The sequence below is a fragment of the Parasteatoda tepidariorum genome, chromosome 1, assembly GCF_982258835.1.
Source record: "Parasteatoda tepidariorum strain Cologne lab strain chromosome 1, Ptep-v5.0, whole genome shotgun sequence".
NCBI lineage: Eukaryota > Metazoa > Arthropoda > Arachnida > Araneae > Theridiidae > Parasteatoda > Parasteatoda tepidariorum.
In genome coordinates, this window is record NC_141755.1 from 11,350,053 (window position 1) to 11,365,753 (window position 15,701).

The 15,701-nt window shown below is 29.9% G+C and overlaps 2 protein-coding genes across 4 annotated transcripts in view; both read left to right on the top strand.

The window, feature by feature from the left end:
- The window catches only part of LOC107441151 (lipopolysaccharide-induced tumor necrosis factor-alpha factor homolog), a 58,668-nt gene extending 53,456 nt beyond the window's left edge, over nt 1-5,212 (top strand). For both annotated transcript variants that reach the window (XM_071180204.2, XM_071180203.2), the window contains exon 5: nt 2,505-5,212. The gene's annotated coding sequence lies outside the window, so the exon portion shown is untranslated. The remainder of the gene's footprint in view (nt 1-2,504) is intronic.
- LOC139424771 (lipopolysaccharide-induced tumor necrosis factor-alpha factor homolog) overlaps nt 1-15,701 on the top strand; it is an 80,822-nt gene that overhangs the window by 53,435 nt on the left and 11,686 nt on the right. The window contains exon 1 of one of the 2 annotated variants that reach the window (XM_016054303.4): nt 10,109-10,286. The exons of the other annotated variant lie outside the window; for it this stretch is intronic. The gene's annotated coding sequence lies outside the window, so the exon portion shown is untranslated. Of the gene's footprint in view, nt 1-10,108; nt 10,287-15,701 lie in introns of those variants that run through there. 2 annotated transcript variants of the gene reach the window in all.

The following is a 15,701-nucleotide window of genomic DNA, read 5'->3' on the forward strand; positions in this document are numbered from 1 at the left end:
ATTATTATCTTCATTTTTTCGAAAATACGAATTTCGTCAAAAACATGCTTAATCCAACATATCAATTACACAAATGATAATAAATGATACACTACAACTAATACATTATTGGATCTCTCAATCATCTATTGGAATCAATCCCAGGAAATCTAATTGACTAACAGAATTGATCCCTGCCCAATACCGTCATTCAGTGTTAACGGTTTTGAATTCAGGTAGAAAGTGTTGTAGAACTCCCAGAATGTACTAGCATGACTCACGATTGAGAAAACAGTGCCTTCAAATATTCAAGAATTTACTTTTCGTCGAAAGTTATGTGATTTTTGATTTAATGATTTTCAAAAATAAAATTCGGATCATTGGTAGGGTTGTCGAATCGTCAGAAATAAAAGTTTAATGCTTCAGGACAGTGGTCGGAAGTAGAGCACGACCTACAAGTAGTGAATCTACTGTAGTCGCTCCCTTTTTATGTAGTGTAATGTGTTACTTTTTTTAAAAAAAAGAAAAGTAGTGAGTAGTGCAATACAGAAAAACAGTTGTTTGTAGCGATTCCTAGCAACTACTTTTTACGTTAACACAGTAAATAAACAGGATACTAACACAACTAACTCTTCGAATTTAATTTGTACAAAATCTTCGCGGCTCTGTCAACGAACGTAATTTGGTTGGTTCTAATGCCACTTGCCACACGGGCAAGCCTGCTTGGTGAAACCGAGCAAATTTAAGGCAGAGTGTGCGTTTTTTGTTTTTCAGTGGCGCCATCTATGGTCAAGAATTCGACTTCTGCCACACCATGCGTCGTACCCGTTTATAGCGCGAACCCATTTATACTTCCATCCACAGATCGTAATTTTGACCTGAATCAGAGAACGGTCGATCTCCCAGTACCCCCAGAGCTATTGATTTGTTATGGGAACGTGGAGGACTTTTGCGCCTCGACAGATTTAACGTGCATCATTCACTTTACTACACGGGGTCTTCGGCCGGCGGGGTTCGAACCCACGAACTCTCGGACATGAGCCCAACGCCCTACCGACCAAGCTATCCCGGCGCCGGACGCAATTTAGAATGCCCCTGTGACTGTGAGCTGTGAGTTAACAAGAATTGCTTATTTAGAGTCACGTGTAACTAATATTTGAGTTAGCCATTATGAATAATATATAATTTATTACACTTGGTCACACTTTCACATGCGAATGCACACTTGTGAAATATTGATGTTATTTTTAAAGAGGGAAACATATTTTCGATCCACTTCATTTCATAGAAGTAATAAGAGAGCATTGAACACTTCACGAAATTGGAATTTATTTATTATTTCCTAACGTTTTTTTAATTAAATATTCACTGTCGATAACGGCATAAAAAGTTGGATTAAATGAACATATTCGAAAGAAAATTTTCAGAATAACAAAATGGCTCATGTAAATATGAATAAATATTTCTGAATACAAGGAGCATCCAGAAAGTAAGTTTTCCTAATTTATAAAAAAAAAGAACTCACACTTTCAGAATCATATTTATTGGCAACAAGTACACCAATGTTTAAGTAACTTTTTAACTTAGCCACTAGCAGAACTGGGACACTTGTCGTATCGTGGGAACAACTTTTGTATCCCTCTGCCGTAGAACTCTGCCGCCTGTGAATGGAACCAGCGTGTGACAGACGTCTACTGTTACTGCGAAACACTGCGGAAAATGTGACTTGCCTTTCAAAACAGGAGTCGTGGAATGTTTACTGCAGGTGTTGCGCTCCTCCATGACAATGCTTGTCCACATACGGCATGACGCACAGCAGCTGTTTTGACGGAATTTGGCTGGAAGTTGTTTGATCATCCACCCTACAGCCCTGATATTGCCCCCAGTGATCTTCACGTTTTCTGGCACCTCAAGAAATTCCTGTCTTCCGGTGAGCGTTTTGGCAACGACGAAGAACTGAAGACGTCTGTCAAACGTTGGTTCCATTCACCGGCGGCAGAGTTCTTCGACAGAGGGATACAAAAGTTGATCCCACGATACGAAAAGTGTCTCAATTCTGCTAGTGGCTATGTTGAAAAATAGCTGAAACATTGTTGTACTTGTTGCCATTAAATATGATTCTGAACGTGCTAGTTCGTTTTTTTTTTATAAATTAGGGAAACTTACTTTCTGGATGCTCCTCGTAATTCTTCATGTTTAATGCAAGCCAACTTTTCATTCAAAACAATTATGAACCTAGGAGTAAATTAATTTCTCGTGCAAAGTTTGGTTCCTTAAAGTAATGAAGTATTGACTACTTTTTGAAAGTTTGTAGTCACTGCATTTATAAAAAAGGAGTTGTAGTTACCTACGTTTGTAACAAAGTAGCTGCAATTGTAATAAAACTTTTAAAAAAATGTAGTTTTTCCGACCACTGCTTGAGAGTTTAAAGATTCGTTTTTAAATTCATCAGTTATAGTTTATGTAAGTCTTAATCTCTAAATTATAATTCAAAAAGTTATAAGGTTGCTTATTTTTTTTTTCAGATTCATAGTCCTCAAATTCCTACCCCTGTTTTCAAATATTAAAGAAAATGCTGATAAATAGTGTTTATAAAGATTAATAGAACTTTGGAGCTTCTTAAACTGCATATAAACAATATGTAATTTCTTGAAAACTATACATATAAATGTGAATTTGTACGAGTAAATATTTATGCTTATGCGATTTGTATTTTTTTCCAGTATGTGTGCAACTTGTGTTTTATTTCTTTAAGATTGTTTTATTTGTAGTTTTACGGAAAAATTTTATATTTAAAAAGGTTTGTCACATTTAAGGGCATTAGATATAACACTCGCCTCAAAATTAAGCAATTTAGTTCAATCGGTGGAACTAGGTTTATTAGTATACTGCTCCTCTTCACATATTGTAAAAACGTTCGTCATTTTTGACGAAACCGTTTCCTGGTATGTGCTATGAGCGTTAAAAAAAATCAGATGATGAAATAACTATCGTCCCTTCTTCAAGGAAACAAATTTCATCAAATTTTTTAAAAAAATAATTCGTCATTCTATTTTCCGTCCCCCCCCCCCAAAAAAAAAGCTTTAAAGTGCCTAATCTTCTTAAAAATCCTTCCTTAATCCTTTTCTAATAATCACTTCACTTGGGCTCTCTAACCGTGGCGCAACACAACAAGAACAGATCGAAAAAAATGAATGTATTACAATAACACCCGAACTGGGAAACGATTCCCGGATCCTCCTAGTGCAAAGCCAAGTCCTTGACCGCCATACAATCGATCGGCTTATTTTGTCGCTTTATTTTCGATTGTCTATAGTCTAGACCAGAGGTCCTCAACCTTTTTGTACCAAGAGCAAATACCAGAATATCGCTCGAATGGTGGGCACCATTTATTTTTTCAAGATAAATTTATAGTTGGTAGACATAGGTAATAATACACACACTACATATAGCGCACACGAAATTTAATTTTAACAATTAATTTAACATATGAATATAATTTGTATTAATATTCTTGTGTAAAATAAATTATTACTGAATTGCTTGCAAAACATACGAAACTATAAAAATTATTTATAAAATACAGTCAATGTGATCTTTGTCATTGCATTTCACTGGCCATCGCTTCATAATTGAGAGAACATGATGAAATTCCTACTTGCAAGAAATCGTCAAGGTGTTTATCTGTAAATCGGGATCTATATTTTGAATTCTTTGTCGAAAACAATGATACTCACAAGTATGTGAAACCACAAAACTACTTTATTATATATGTTGCCCTTTTTATGAATGGAAAATTATTTCTGTCAACTATATTCCAGAATTTCTCATCTGATATAATCGTTTTGAGGATAATGTCATTCTGAAGATACAAAATTTCTATCTCCACTTCTTCTCGCCTAACCTGAAGACATTCTGAAATGCATTTTGCTATTTCGGTTACGTTTATTTGATGGTAAAAGGATTTCCAGAAAATGTGACCATAGGCTCGATGATATTAAATTGCTAAGAGCGCTTTTCAAATTGATCTTGAAGCAATTGGAGGTTGATGACAAATGTCAATAAGACAATTTCACTGTCACCTATCATTTTTTTTATGTTGCAAAATGAAATTGCAGTTGTTGTCAATTATGAAAATGCAAAAGAGACTTCAAATGTGACATTTTCAAATGTGATATCCAGAAAACTAATTTAGTTCTGAACGAGTGTATAGCTCTTATCATTCTTGCTATAAGTTAGTCTTTTCCCTGCAGCTCCAAGTTTAAATTATTAAGTTTTTCAATTATGTCTGTTACGGAAGACAAATCTCCTAGCCAAAGAGGATCTGTTACTTCTAAAAATATTTGATTTTTGGCTGCAAGATAAATTTTTATTTCTTCGATTAAATCTTTCAAGTACTTTGCCTTTATGGAGCCAGCGTACTTCAGTATGTAAAATGAGGTCAGCATCATCAGGTTTTTGTTGCCTTGAAAATTCGAAGTTGCAAAGGAGCTGCTAGAATTAAGTTAACTATTTCGGTAATAAATTTCATTACGTGTAGCAATTGTAGTAATTTACCGCATTAATTTTTGCATATCATTTTATGGGAAAATGGAAAACTGAAATATTTTATCGTTGGGCACAAGCAGCTGGCGCACATAGGCCGATCGACGGGCGCTATGGTGCCCGCGAGCATAGATCCCTTGTCTAGACGTTATTCTAGTTTTGTCATTCTTGTTAACACTCACCCTAAATGCACAGCGATGGTGTTTCGATTTGAATTCGACATTTTCGTCTTACATTTGAGAGTTCGCCGTAAATCACGTCATTTCGGGACGAAATGATTCTCAAAATTAAAGAAATACTTGCTCAATTATCAAGAATGAGAGTTTCATTTCTCTGAATGCACCAACAGTATGAACAAAAGTATCCTCGGTGGTTGACCGATCAAGGTTGTTCGGTTTTTCTATGATTTACCAACAGGAATAAACTGGTGACCACCATCATGACTGACCATTATCTCATTAGGAAATTGAACAACTTTTTCCACTTCATTAATCGTTTGATAAACGCAAGTTGTCTTAAATTTGGAATTTCTAACCGCAGCCCCCTGAAAGACATTGTTTGTTTAAGGTTTTTTTTTTTCTTCATAAGAACAGGACCTTGTCTTCGCTTATTCAGAAAAATAGAATTCTGGCAGAAAAAATCTGATTCTGTAATAATTTAAGACTTAGAAAATTATGAGTAAATTTTTCTCAGATTCACAATAACCTTTTTAACAATTCTAAACAGACTTTAATTTTTTACAAAATTCTAATTTCTTTTGCAAATTCTGAGCTCTATTTTTAAGAATTCGCAAAATTTTACATTTGCAAAAACAAAAAACTTTCCGAAAAATCTAGAATTGGGTTTAAAATTGTTGAGCGTGAAGATGTCCATAAATCCAAATTCCATAAATTTAGTCAATGCCAGTAATAAGATAAAATTTTCTCTTTAGTCAAAAAAAAAAAAACACAATTTGCTAATTCTACCTTCATTTAAAGGATTTTAAGATTCCTGTAATTCAAAAGTGGCGCATCGTTTTAACTTTCCCCATACATTGAAGACAATAACGATTTTGCAGTAAAATAAAAAGAACAATATATACTTTGCTTTGAATCTATTTTGAAATATAAAATTATTCAGTGAAATAGAACGGCTTATGCTTTCTTAGAAATGTAATAAAGTTGCATGCTAACTTTAAGACTCAAACCTCGCACTAGTGCGAAAATTAAATTTACTTAATGTTGTGCACCAAAATTTTATTTTTGCAGGGTGGCCACACAACAGGAAAAAGTTAGAGAATTGAATTAAAATACTCAAAATGTTATTGAATTAGTAATTTTTTTTTTAATTATTTTTTTTAAAACTTGTTTATTTTCAACCCTTTAACATGAAATAAAATACATCAATATAATATATAATAAAACAAAATTTTGCGCATAAAAATAACGTGCAGCTGAAAATTGAATATTAAGTGTGTGCCCTCGTTTACAAAAATTAGGGAAATTCGATAAATCAGATTAGAAAAGTCGGGATTTTTTTTTCTCTGTGCTTGTGGCCACCCTGTTATAATTTTCTACTTGTGTAATACTAATTTTTTGTATGGTGTACTACTTGTGTGTTGTACTATTTTTTTGAATGTTGCTTTTATGTTTTTAAATTGTAAATTATGTATGATTTTTACAAACAACTTTTCGAGTTTTTTCTTTAATTTGTTACATGATTTTTGTTTTCATTAAAAAATTTATTTTTGGTTTTTTATTTTTCTCTAAGCTTAATAAAAATTTACAAAAATAATCTCAGATAATTATATTGTTATATATTCACTATATACCACCTAGAATTTTTATATTATATTTGAAATGAGCTTTTACAAAAATGTGAATCTAACATGTACATCGATTTATAAATAAAACTTTCTGTTTGATTATTATAGTTGTAATTTTATAGTTAATTTAAGACGTACTTTAAATTTTGCAAAAAAGTATGAATAAACAAAAAACTTAATTACATGTGAAGCAAAATTATTTTTAATACAATGTATTTTAGTATATAGCTAAAAGGCATATTGTATTATGCATAAAAAATTATTTTTAATGTAGAAATTGATACTTTTTATTCCTAAGAACAATAAAGCTATTCTGAAACTTCATCTTCATAAATGCATTAAATTTTAATATTATCTAAATTGTAAAATGTTATGAAGACAATTTTTAATAAACGAATGTAATGAGTATAATTAATATTTTTAATGTTATGAATATAATTAATATTTTTAATGTAATGAGTATAATTGTAATTATTATTCAAATTATTATTTTTTCTATTACATGACTAATGATTATAAAGTGGTATTTAACATCACTTGTTTAAAATCACTGCCTTTTAAAATATAAGCTTTAATCTTATATATATTTACTTATTTTTATCATGTTATAAAGATTATGATTATTAAATTGTGGAGTTTTAATCCCGTTTTGTTCTGATTCGTAAAATTTGTGTTCTGTGTTTTGGTCTAATTTTTATAATGTTCTCAGTTGTTGTGTTATACTGCCCTAAATGTTTTTATGCTTATTATATTTAATGTTTATTGATGTTAATAAACGTTTTATATTAAAAAAATAATCATTCAGTTCAATTTATTTCCATTTACAACGACATAAATTACTTGTCTTTGAAAATATCGTTGCGTTCCCAGATTCTTCATCTTAATTTTTTTTTTAAATTTTGCGTCACGCTGCAAAAAATTTTATTGTCAAAACTACCAGAATTTACCGTGTTTTGGGTTCTATGGGATCACCAAGAAGTTTCGTTATTTTTATTGAAGAGCTTTGGTAATTAATTAGATAAAATGAACAATAAAACTGGTTTTATAATTTGTGAAGTGTGGTAAAATTTGGTAATTTTGCCATGATACCTTTGCGCATGGTATAAAAACCATTTATTTGGTTAAATTTACTTCTCAGTTGTGTATATTTTTAATTAAATGGGCAATAATGAAAACAATAATTTTGAAAACCAGAATATATCGTAAACTGTTATCCTATGAACGGAAAAATAACCAAATGAATGGTTTAAATACCGTGTATTTTGCTTTTATTTACCAGAATTGTTTTTTTTTCTTTGTACCAGAAATGTCATTACCGTACAGTATGATAATTTTACTCGGATTTTTTTTTTCGCTGTGCACTTAAATGTTAAAATTTAAAATATAGAGAATAATTCTGATACCCCACTTTTAATACAATTTTTTCAAAATTTCATGATTAGCGTATTTATAAGATCGTAGGATTCAAAACAATTATTGATACCCGGAATGATATGTTAACGTTTAAAAAATATGCCCTCTGTTCAAAAACTTCATCTCTAATTAAACAGAAAAAATTTCCACTTGAAACAATAATAATTGCTCTACTATTATCCCTCTAACATCAGTATTTTCATCACTATTTTGAAATACATTTTCTTTGCGAGATACGAATTTAAAAAATTTAAAGGAAATATCACTACATATGAACAAATAAATTTTTTTTATTCTTTCAACAACAACAAAAAATTGCAATAAATGTAACTATATTTGAAAAACTGTGTTTTTTCCTTCTTTCTTTAACGTTTTACGCTGAACTTTAATGATATTAAGTTACTGGGAGCAACCCTTCTACGGAACCCTAAGGCTCCGCGGAATACCTTTTAAAAACCTCTGATGTAGAGTGTATGTTTGTTAATGGTATCACGTGAAGGAAGATATCTTTCATAAGTTATAAAGGAATGTATCCTCGATTCATAGTTCTCCCTAGTTATAAATAATATTTTTAAAAACCACGTTTTTGTAGTGGAGAATAATAATTTTAAAAAAAATTGGAAAACGAAAAACGTGGGGCGCATGAAATACATAACAGTAATGTTATAGTGTGTGTATATGTGCTCTTGAGAATATGTGTATGGTATATCTGTAATTGTATGTGGATGTGGAATATGTTTGTGTATATGCATATGTATATGTGGCTGTGCATGTGTATGAGTAAGAAAATGTGTATATATATGTGCATGTATACTGTTATGTATTTCATGCGCCCCACGTTTTTCAATTTCTTTTTAATTATTATTCTCCACTACAAAAACGTGGTTTTTAAAAATATTATTTTTTATTTTGAATTTTTTTATTTTAAATTATAATTTTTTTAATTTTTATTTTATATTTTTTAAAAATTATTACTTTTCAATTAATATTCTTCACTACAAAAAACGTGGTTTTTAAAAATATATATTTTTATTTAGATTATTTTTCTTAGTCAAGAGTAGTCAAGACTACTACAAGACCACTACTAAAATAATAGAACTTTCATTTTAAATTAGGGATACAAAAATCTTTATAGAAAAACAGTACCTTTACGACTTTCATTAGTTTTATGCTGATGACAACCAAAACAATCCGGAAATGAATGAGGAAAAACTGGATCCTACCACGTGATTTTTCAGCCAATAAAGATACTCCGACAATAAAAATCTTTTCACCTGACATGTAATACTAATTTGAAATAATGGAATCGACAACAAAAGACAATCTCAAAATTTTTTTAATTTTATTTTACTTTGTATGTCTTTTTTCTCTTCATTTTCATGCATTGTCATCCAATTCTGAACTATGTGCCAAATTTGAAGTTTGTAGCTAGTCGGGAAGTTAGTTTAAAATCGATTACAAAATTCCACCCGGACAGACATACACTAAGGCAAGTTTATATAAACGTGGTAATAATAAAAAGACTTACTTCCTCACAGAAATTTGAGTTTTGAAAGGGAACTCACTCAACACCGTCAAAATTTATTAAAATCTGTAATATCATGCAATAATTAAGGTTGATCCTCAAAAATTTTTAAGCTACCTATTTTATGTGTATATTTCCAAAAATAGTTATCAATAAGGATCAATCAATAATTATCATATTATTCAATATCTATTAATCAATAATAAAAGGCATGCTAAGAGACAATCCCGCTGACTGCATTTTTAAAAAAAAAATGAAAAATTTTTTTTTATAATTTATGTTGAAAATTATTGGAGGATAAACATTTAAAATGCTATTTTTTTAAATAAAAAGTTTTTATTCAAGAAATAATTTTAAAATTACTTACAAATTTATTAATATACCACCTTGAGAAAAAAAGAGAAACTTATAAGAATTTAACTAGTTGAGAATAACCCGAAAAAAAGTGAATATTTTTAATAGTAACCAGAATTAAACCTATAGACGCAGTTAATTTTTGAGTGTAATTATTATTTTTACAGTTAATTAATTTTTCATAAAAATGAAATATGAATTAAACGGCAGTGTTTTAAAGGTATGGCAGCTTACTTTTTCAAAAAGGGCTAAGAGGGATCAAAAAGCAGGCAGGGCAAGCAGTCCTTCTAAAAACGCTTAGGGAGAACTTGATGCTATATAGAACAGTTGACTATCAAAAACTACAGTGTAACTGCTCCCAGAAATGCATTTATTTTTTATGTTAGATTCAAATCTATATTTTTGTTGGAAAGGAATCTCTAACAGAGGAAGCTCAACGGTAAATTTCCGGCCGAAGCGAACAATGCCTTTAATATTTCCAAAGAGATACTCTTAATATCTACAGATTCATCAGTAGATTCTCTTCCTTTCAAGTTTCCGTTGTAAAATCAGAAATAATGTACACAACGTTTGTGTCTTGTTTACTAAAATTCGTTTAGTTTTAAACATATCAATAAGCTTCCATTTTCAATTGCTATACATTTAGCTATCCACCTACGAAAATAGGTAAGAAATATTATACTTTCATTGTATAAAATGTTACTCAGATTTACAATTTTTTTTATTTCGTTTGATGCAGGAAAGTTTGTAACTGATCTTCATTCGGAGTATTACGTTGGTTTCAAATATACTTTCATCTGTTATTTTTTCGGATATTCATCACAGCTAAATTGTCTGATACTTTGGAATTATTTCAATTATATTCGATGTGCATATTTTAAAAACTGAAATTCTCTTTGTTAATTATTCTAATTTTAGAATTTTAGTGTATCTACTCAAAGTGTTGCTTAAACTTGAAATAAATTTTTCAAAATAGAGACTAAAAATTTTTTGAAATCAGTGCACCAATATATAGACTAAATCAATTTTAAATATTCTACGGAACTGTCAAAACAGCATGTTTTACAACATAGCTTTGCTCAATCTAAAATTAGATCTATAGAGAAATATTGTTTAGACATTTAAAAATTTACGGCTCTTGTTATAGTCAAAATTGTTTTTTTTAAACCCTCTTTTACTTTTATGAACAACGAAAAGAACCGTGGTGGCTCAAGGAAAAGAGCGTTCGTCTTCCAATAAGGTTACATGGGTTCGAATCCCAGCTGTGGCTGGTTGATACGAATTCTGCCTTCGGCTCGCACCAACTACAGTGCTGACGTAAAATATTCTTAATGGTAGAAAATTGACGAATCATGGGTTAGATTCCCCTTGTCGTATGGCTAACCGTGCGAGCATTTTGTGGTTTTCCTCTCCATATAACACATATGAGGTTTAATTGTTCCATCAATAAGTCTTCCACGAAGGTTAGCTCATTCCAATATTTTATCCAAGAGTTCCCATGTATTCTGGGTTGAAAATTATAAGGATGCGAAGTTGAATTTTTATAGTTGAAAACTCAAGAGAAGGTCAACTGTTAAACGCCGGTTATAAAATTATAAAATAAAATTAATTTGATTGGAGCTGTTTGGCGCAAATTTTATGAAAATGAACACTTATTCGACTGTAATGAAATATGTTTGCAAACTTAATTAATAAACATGGATTTATTGGAAAATAAAAGCAAATTAAATTTCTTCATTTAGTAATTTCTAACAGAATGATTAGGAATCTTAGCCGCACAAAAAATTCTAGAGTCCAATAATTTCACTTATCGCATTATCATATATTAATCGTGTAAAAATACTTTTCATCTAGAGATTCGGCCGATTTTCGTAAACGTTTTTAATTTCTCATGAGATTTACAATGATTAGAGGCTATTGTTAATTGATAATTTTACAGTATAATGTTATCATAGAGGATACTTATAATACAAAATATCAAAATTTTCTTTCAGTTAGCTTCTTATTAATTCTTTAAATAAATCCCTGTATTGCTGTAAATTATTATTTTTTAAATGAACTATCTATTTACATGAGAAAAATATTTATATACATTGGATTCCTAATTAACGGCCATAAAATACTTATAGTAACAAACTTAGAATAAAAAGAAAGTTAATTCTGATTTTATTAAAAATGTTAATATGAAAAAAAAGTAGATTAGTGACTTAGTGAGTCATGGTAGCTAGGTGTAACAAATACTAACACATTTCACAAAATTCATTGTTAATCGATGCTGTGATCAATAATCATGCGTTCAATAGTCACGCATTTCTTGCACTATTTTGTTCCTTTCTCAGTAAATATTACATTCAATAAACTATATAAAGTCATTCTATAAACTCTTACCCAATCTCCAAAGTCATTCTATAGTCGAACAGATCTTAAGAATAGTCACAATTTTTTATTTTCTAAAAAACTATATAAATAATAACAACTGAAACATTTTGAAAGTAAATACAAAATGTCATAATTTATGAACTCTTAATTTGTACGTTGCATGCATGAATCTAATAAAAAAATGCAATATTATTTTACTCTGTGCGCCGTGATAAATTTTTGTGCATAAAAAATTAGGTGATGTGTTAGATTGAGCAAATAAATAGATGATACTGCATGTATATAAACATTTTAATCAATTGACGACTTTATTTCTGCTAATAAATGCTAGTAATATGAAAAATAAAAAAGCATTGATTTTACGTAATCATATTAATCAATAGAAGTCATCATAAAAATTGTTTTTTAAGTCACTCAGTAACGACTTCTTGCTTTTCGCTTGGTATTTTTTCAACACCGCAAAAACTATAAGAAAACAGGAAATTATGAAAGTGTGTAGAAAAATATATAGAGAGTACGATGGATTAAGAGAAATTAAAATTTGATTATTAATTCGAGAATAATTATCTATTAAACTTGTAAGTAAAAATACATCATGGGCCGATCTACAGCTAGCTGAAAAGCAACTACGAAATTAAAATTTGACGCGCTGAAAAAGCCATTTTCATTTATCAACCTAAACCGAATCAGTTTTTTTTTTTTCGAAATTTATTGCAATTTTAAGTGCTTTATATGAAATTTTTATCTACCTTTTTCGCTTTAAAAATGGTTATTAATCCAGTGTCAAAAAAAATGCATTTATCTTTATTGAGATCTTCTTTTTTATAAGCTCGCACTTTGCTTGATATCAAAAATAATACTCATTAAATGCTTTTCTGTGTTTACTCATTGAATGTTTTTCTGTGTTTACTCCTTGAATTTTTTTTTCTGTTTTATTTTTTCAAGATTTTCAAAAAAAAAGGGTCATCACTTGATTTATTTCTAAAATTTTCTTAATTATTTTTCAATTTATATTTTATTTTAATGTGGCTATTCTAACTGTAACTTTATCTTATTTTTCTTATTTGTGGGCGTCTCTTCATTATGCCTTATTTTGTGCACTTTTAAGTTATTATTAAGAATTACTTTGTGATTGTTTGTCATTTATTTTTCTTTGCATTTACATTTCAATTTTTCTAATTGCTTTTTCATACTTGATTTTCCATTCGGGGCACTGTCAATTTTTGGTTTCACTACTGACAACAGAAAGGCTCCTGTGTGTTTGCAGGCAGTGTGTCTCCTGATGAAGTGCTGTTCTGCTAACACACATATCTTAATTTTTATGATTTTTGTTTTCTGGCTTTATAAATGATGTAAGGCAGGGGTTCCCAACCTTTTTGTACCTACGAGCAAATACCAGAATATCGGTCGAATGGCGTGCACCATTTATTTTTTCAAGATAAATTTATAGATGATAGACATAAGTAATAATACACACTACATATAATGCACAAAAATGTAATTGAAAAAATTAATCTAACATATGAATATAATAAGTATTAATATTCTTGTGTAGAATAAATTATTATTAAATTGCTTTCAAAACATACGAAGTATAAAAATTATTTATAAAATACAGTCAATGTGGTCTTAGGCATGGTATTTCACTGGCCAGCCAATATGATGAAATTCCTGGTCGCAAGCAATCGTCAAGGTGTTCATCTGTAAGTCGGGGTCGGACATTTTGATTTTATGATATTCATTGTCAAAAACAATGAAGTATGTGGAACGAAAAAACTACTTTATTTTATGCTGCTCTTTTTAAGAATGGAATTTATTCCTTCAACTATATTCCAGAATTTCTTATCTGATATAATAGTTTTTAGGATAATGTCATTCTGCAGATCCGCAATTTCTATCTCCACTTCTTCTCTCTTACTTGAAGACATTCTGAAATGTATGTTGCTGTTACGGTTACGTTTATTTGGTTGGTAAAAAGATTAGCAAAAAAGATTATCAATGGCTTGATGGTATTAAATTGTTGAAATCGCTTTTCAAATTGATCTTGAAGCAATTGGAGATTGATGACAAATGTTGATAAGCGAGTTTCACTGCCACCTATCATTTTTTTTATGTTTGGAAAATGCACAAGAGACTTCATTTTCAAATGTGATACCCACAAAACTAGCTTAGCTCTGAACGAGTTTATAGCCTCTATCATTTTTGCCATATGTTTGTCCTTTCCCTGCAGCGCCAAGTTTAAATTATTTAGTTTTTCCATTATGTCCGTTATGAAAGACAAATCTGCTAGCCAAAGAGGATCTCTTAGTTCTAAAAATATTTGATTTTTGATTGCAAGATTATTTTTTATTTCTTCAATTAAATGTAGAAATCTATCAAGTACTTTGTCTTTACTGAGTCAGCGTAATTCAGTATGTATTTGCATAGAATAAAAGTTGCATAGCATTTAACGGGAAAATGGAAAACTGAAATATTTTATTATTGGGCACAAGCAGCGGGAGCACCAAGACCGATCGACCGGCACCATGGTGCCCGCGGGCGAAGGGTTGGGGACCCCTGATGTAAGGTAATCATTTAGTATCATTAACGAATATAATTCCTTCTCTTTTATTTCTCCTTATTATTTGTATCACAATTATCTCACAATTTACCTAACAATTTCATATTTTTGTGGATATATTTACTAAACATTTTATTTGTTAATTTATATAATTTTCCCATGTGCAAATCCATTTCGGGTAAATCCGTTGCCAAAATTATTTACTAAATAATTTCTTTGTTAATTTGTATAATTTTTCCATGTGCAAATCCTTATCGGGCAAATCCGTGGTCAAAATTATTTACCAAACAATTCATTTACTAAAAAAAAATTCCTTTGTTAATTTATATAATTTTTCCATGAGCAAATCCATTTCGGGCCAATCCATGGCAAAAATTATTTAGTATAAATTTCTTTATAAATTTATACAATTTTTTCATGTGCAAATCCATTTCGGGCAAATCCATGGTTAAAATTATGTGCAAAACAGGCAATTCATGTTTCTCTTTTCTATTTTCTATATTTTTCTTAAATAAATATTCATTTTCTAAAATTATTTATGGTCAACTTCTTTAAATTATCCAGTATAAAACTGCGTTGCACATATCCATTTCGGGCCCATCCTTGGTAACTAACAAGTCAAACGCACTTCAGCAATGCAGTAAGAACGGCACTTTAAAACAAAACTCCTCTAGTTACGCTCGGTTCGCGTTTTAGTTTTCATATCACAAGATTGCCATATTTTCAATATGGCAATCTTGTTACGAAAATATTTTTTAAATCATTCTTGAAAAAATTTTCGTTCATGTAAGTACATTTGAATTCGCTACTTGCCTTATAGTTTTTGTTTTATTCTGTTTTTTCTTTTTATCTTATTTTCTGTTTTTACGAGTTATTTTTAATTATTGCGTTCTATTTTATTTGTAGTAATTTTTTGAGTGCTCCTCACACTATTGTATTAATATATTTTTCTTTGACTACATTGATACAATATCAGAAAGCACTCTTTTTTGCGAAAATAATCGTGTGGGCTGATGAAAAAAAATTTTATCCCTTTTTCTCCCAGTTTGTTTGTTTTTTTTTTCATTATTATTTTTCTTTTCCCCCTTTTTTTAATATGTCTGTAATTTTCCTTTGTTTTATCTTCATTTTGAACTTATCTA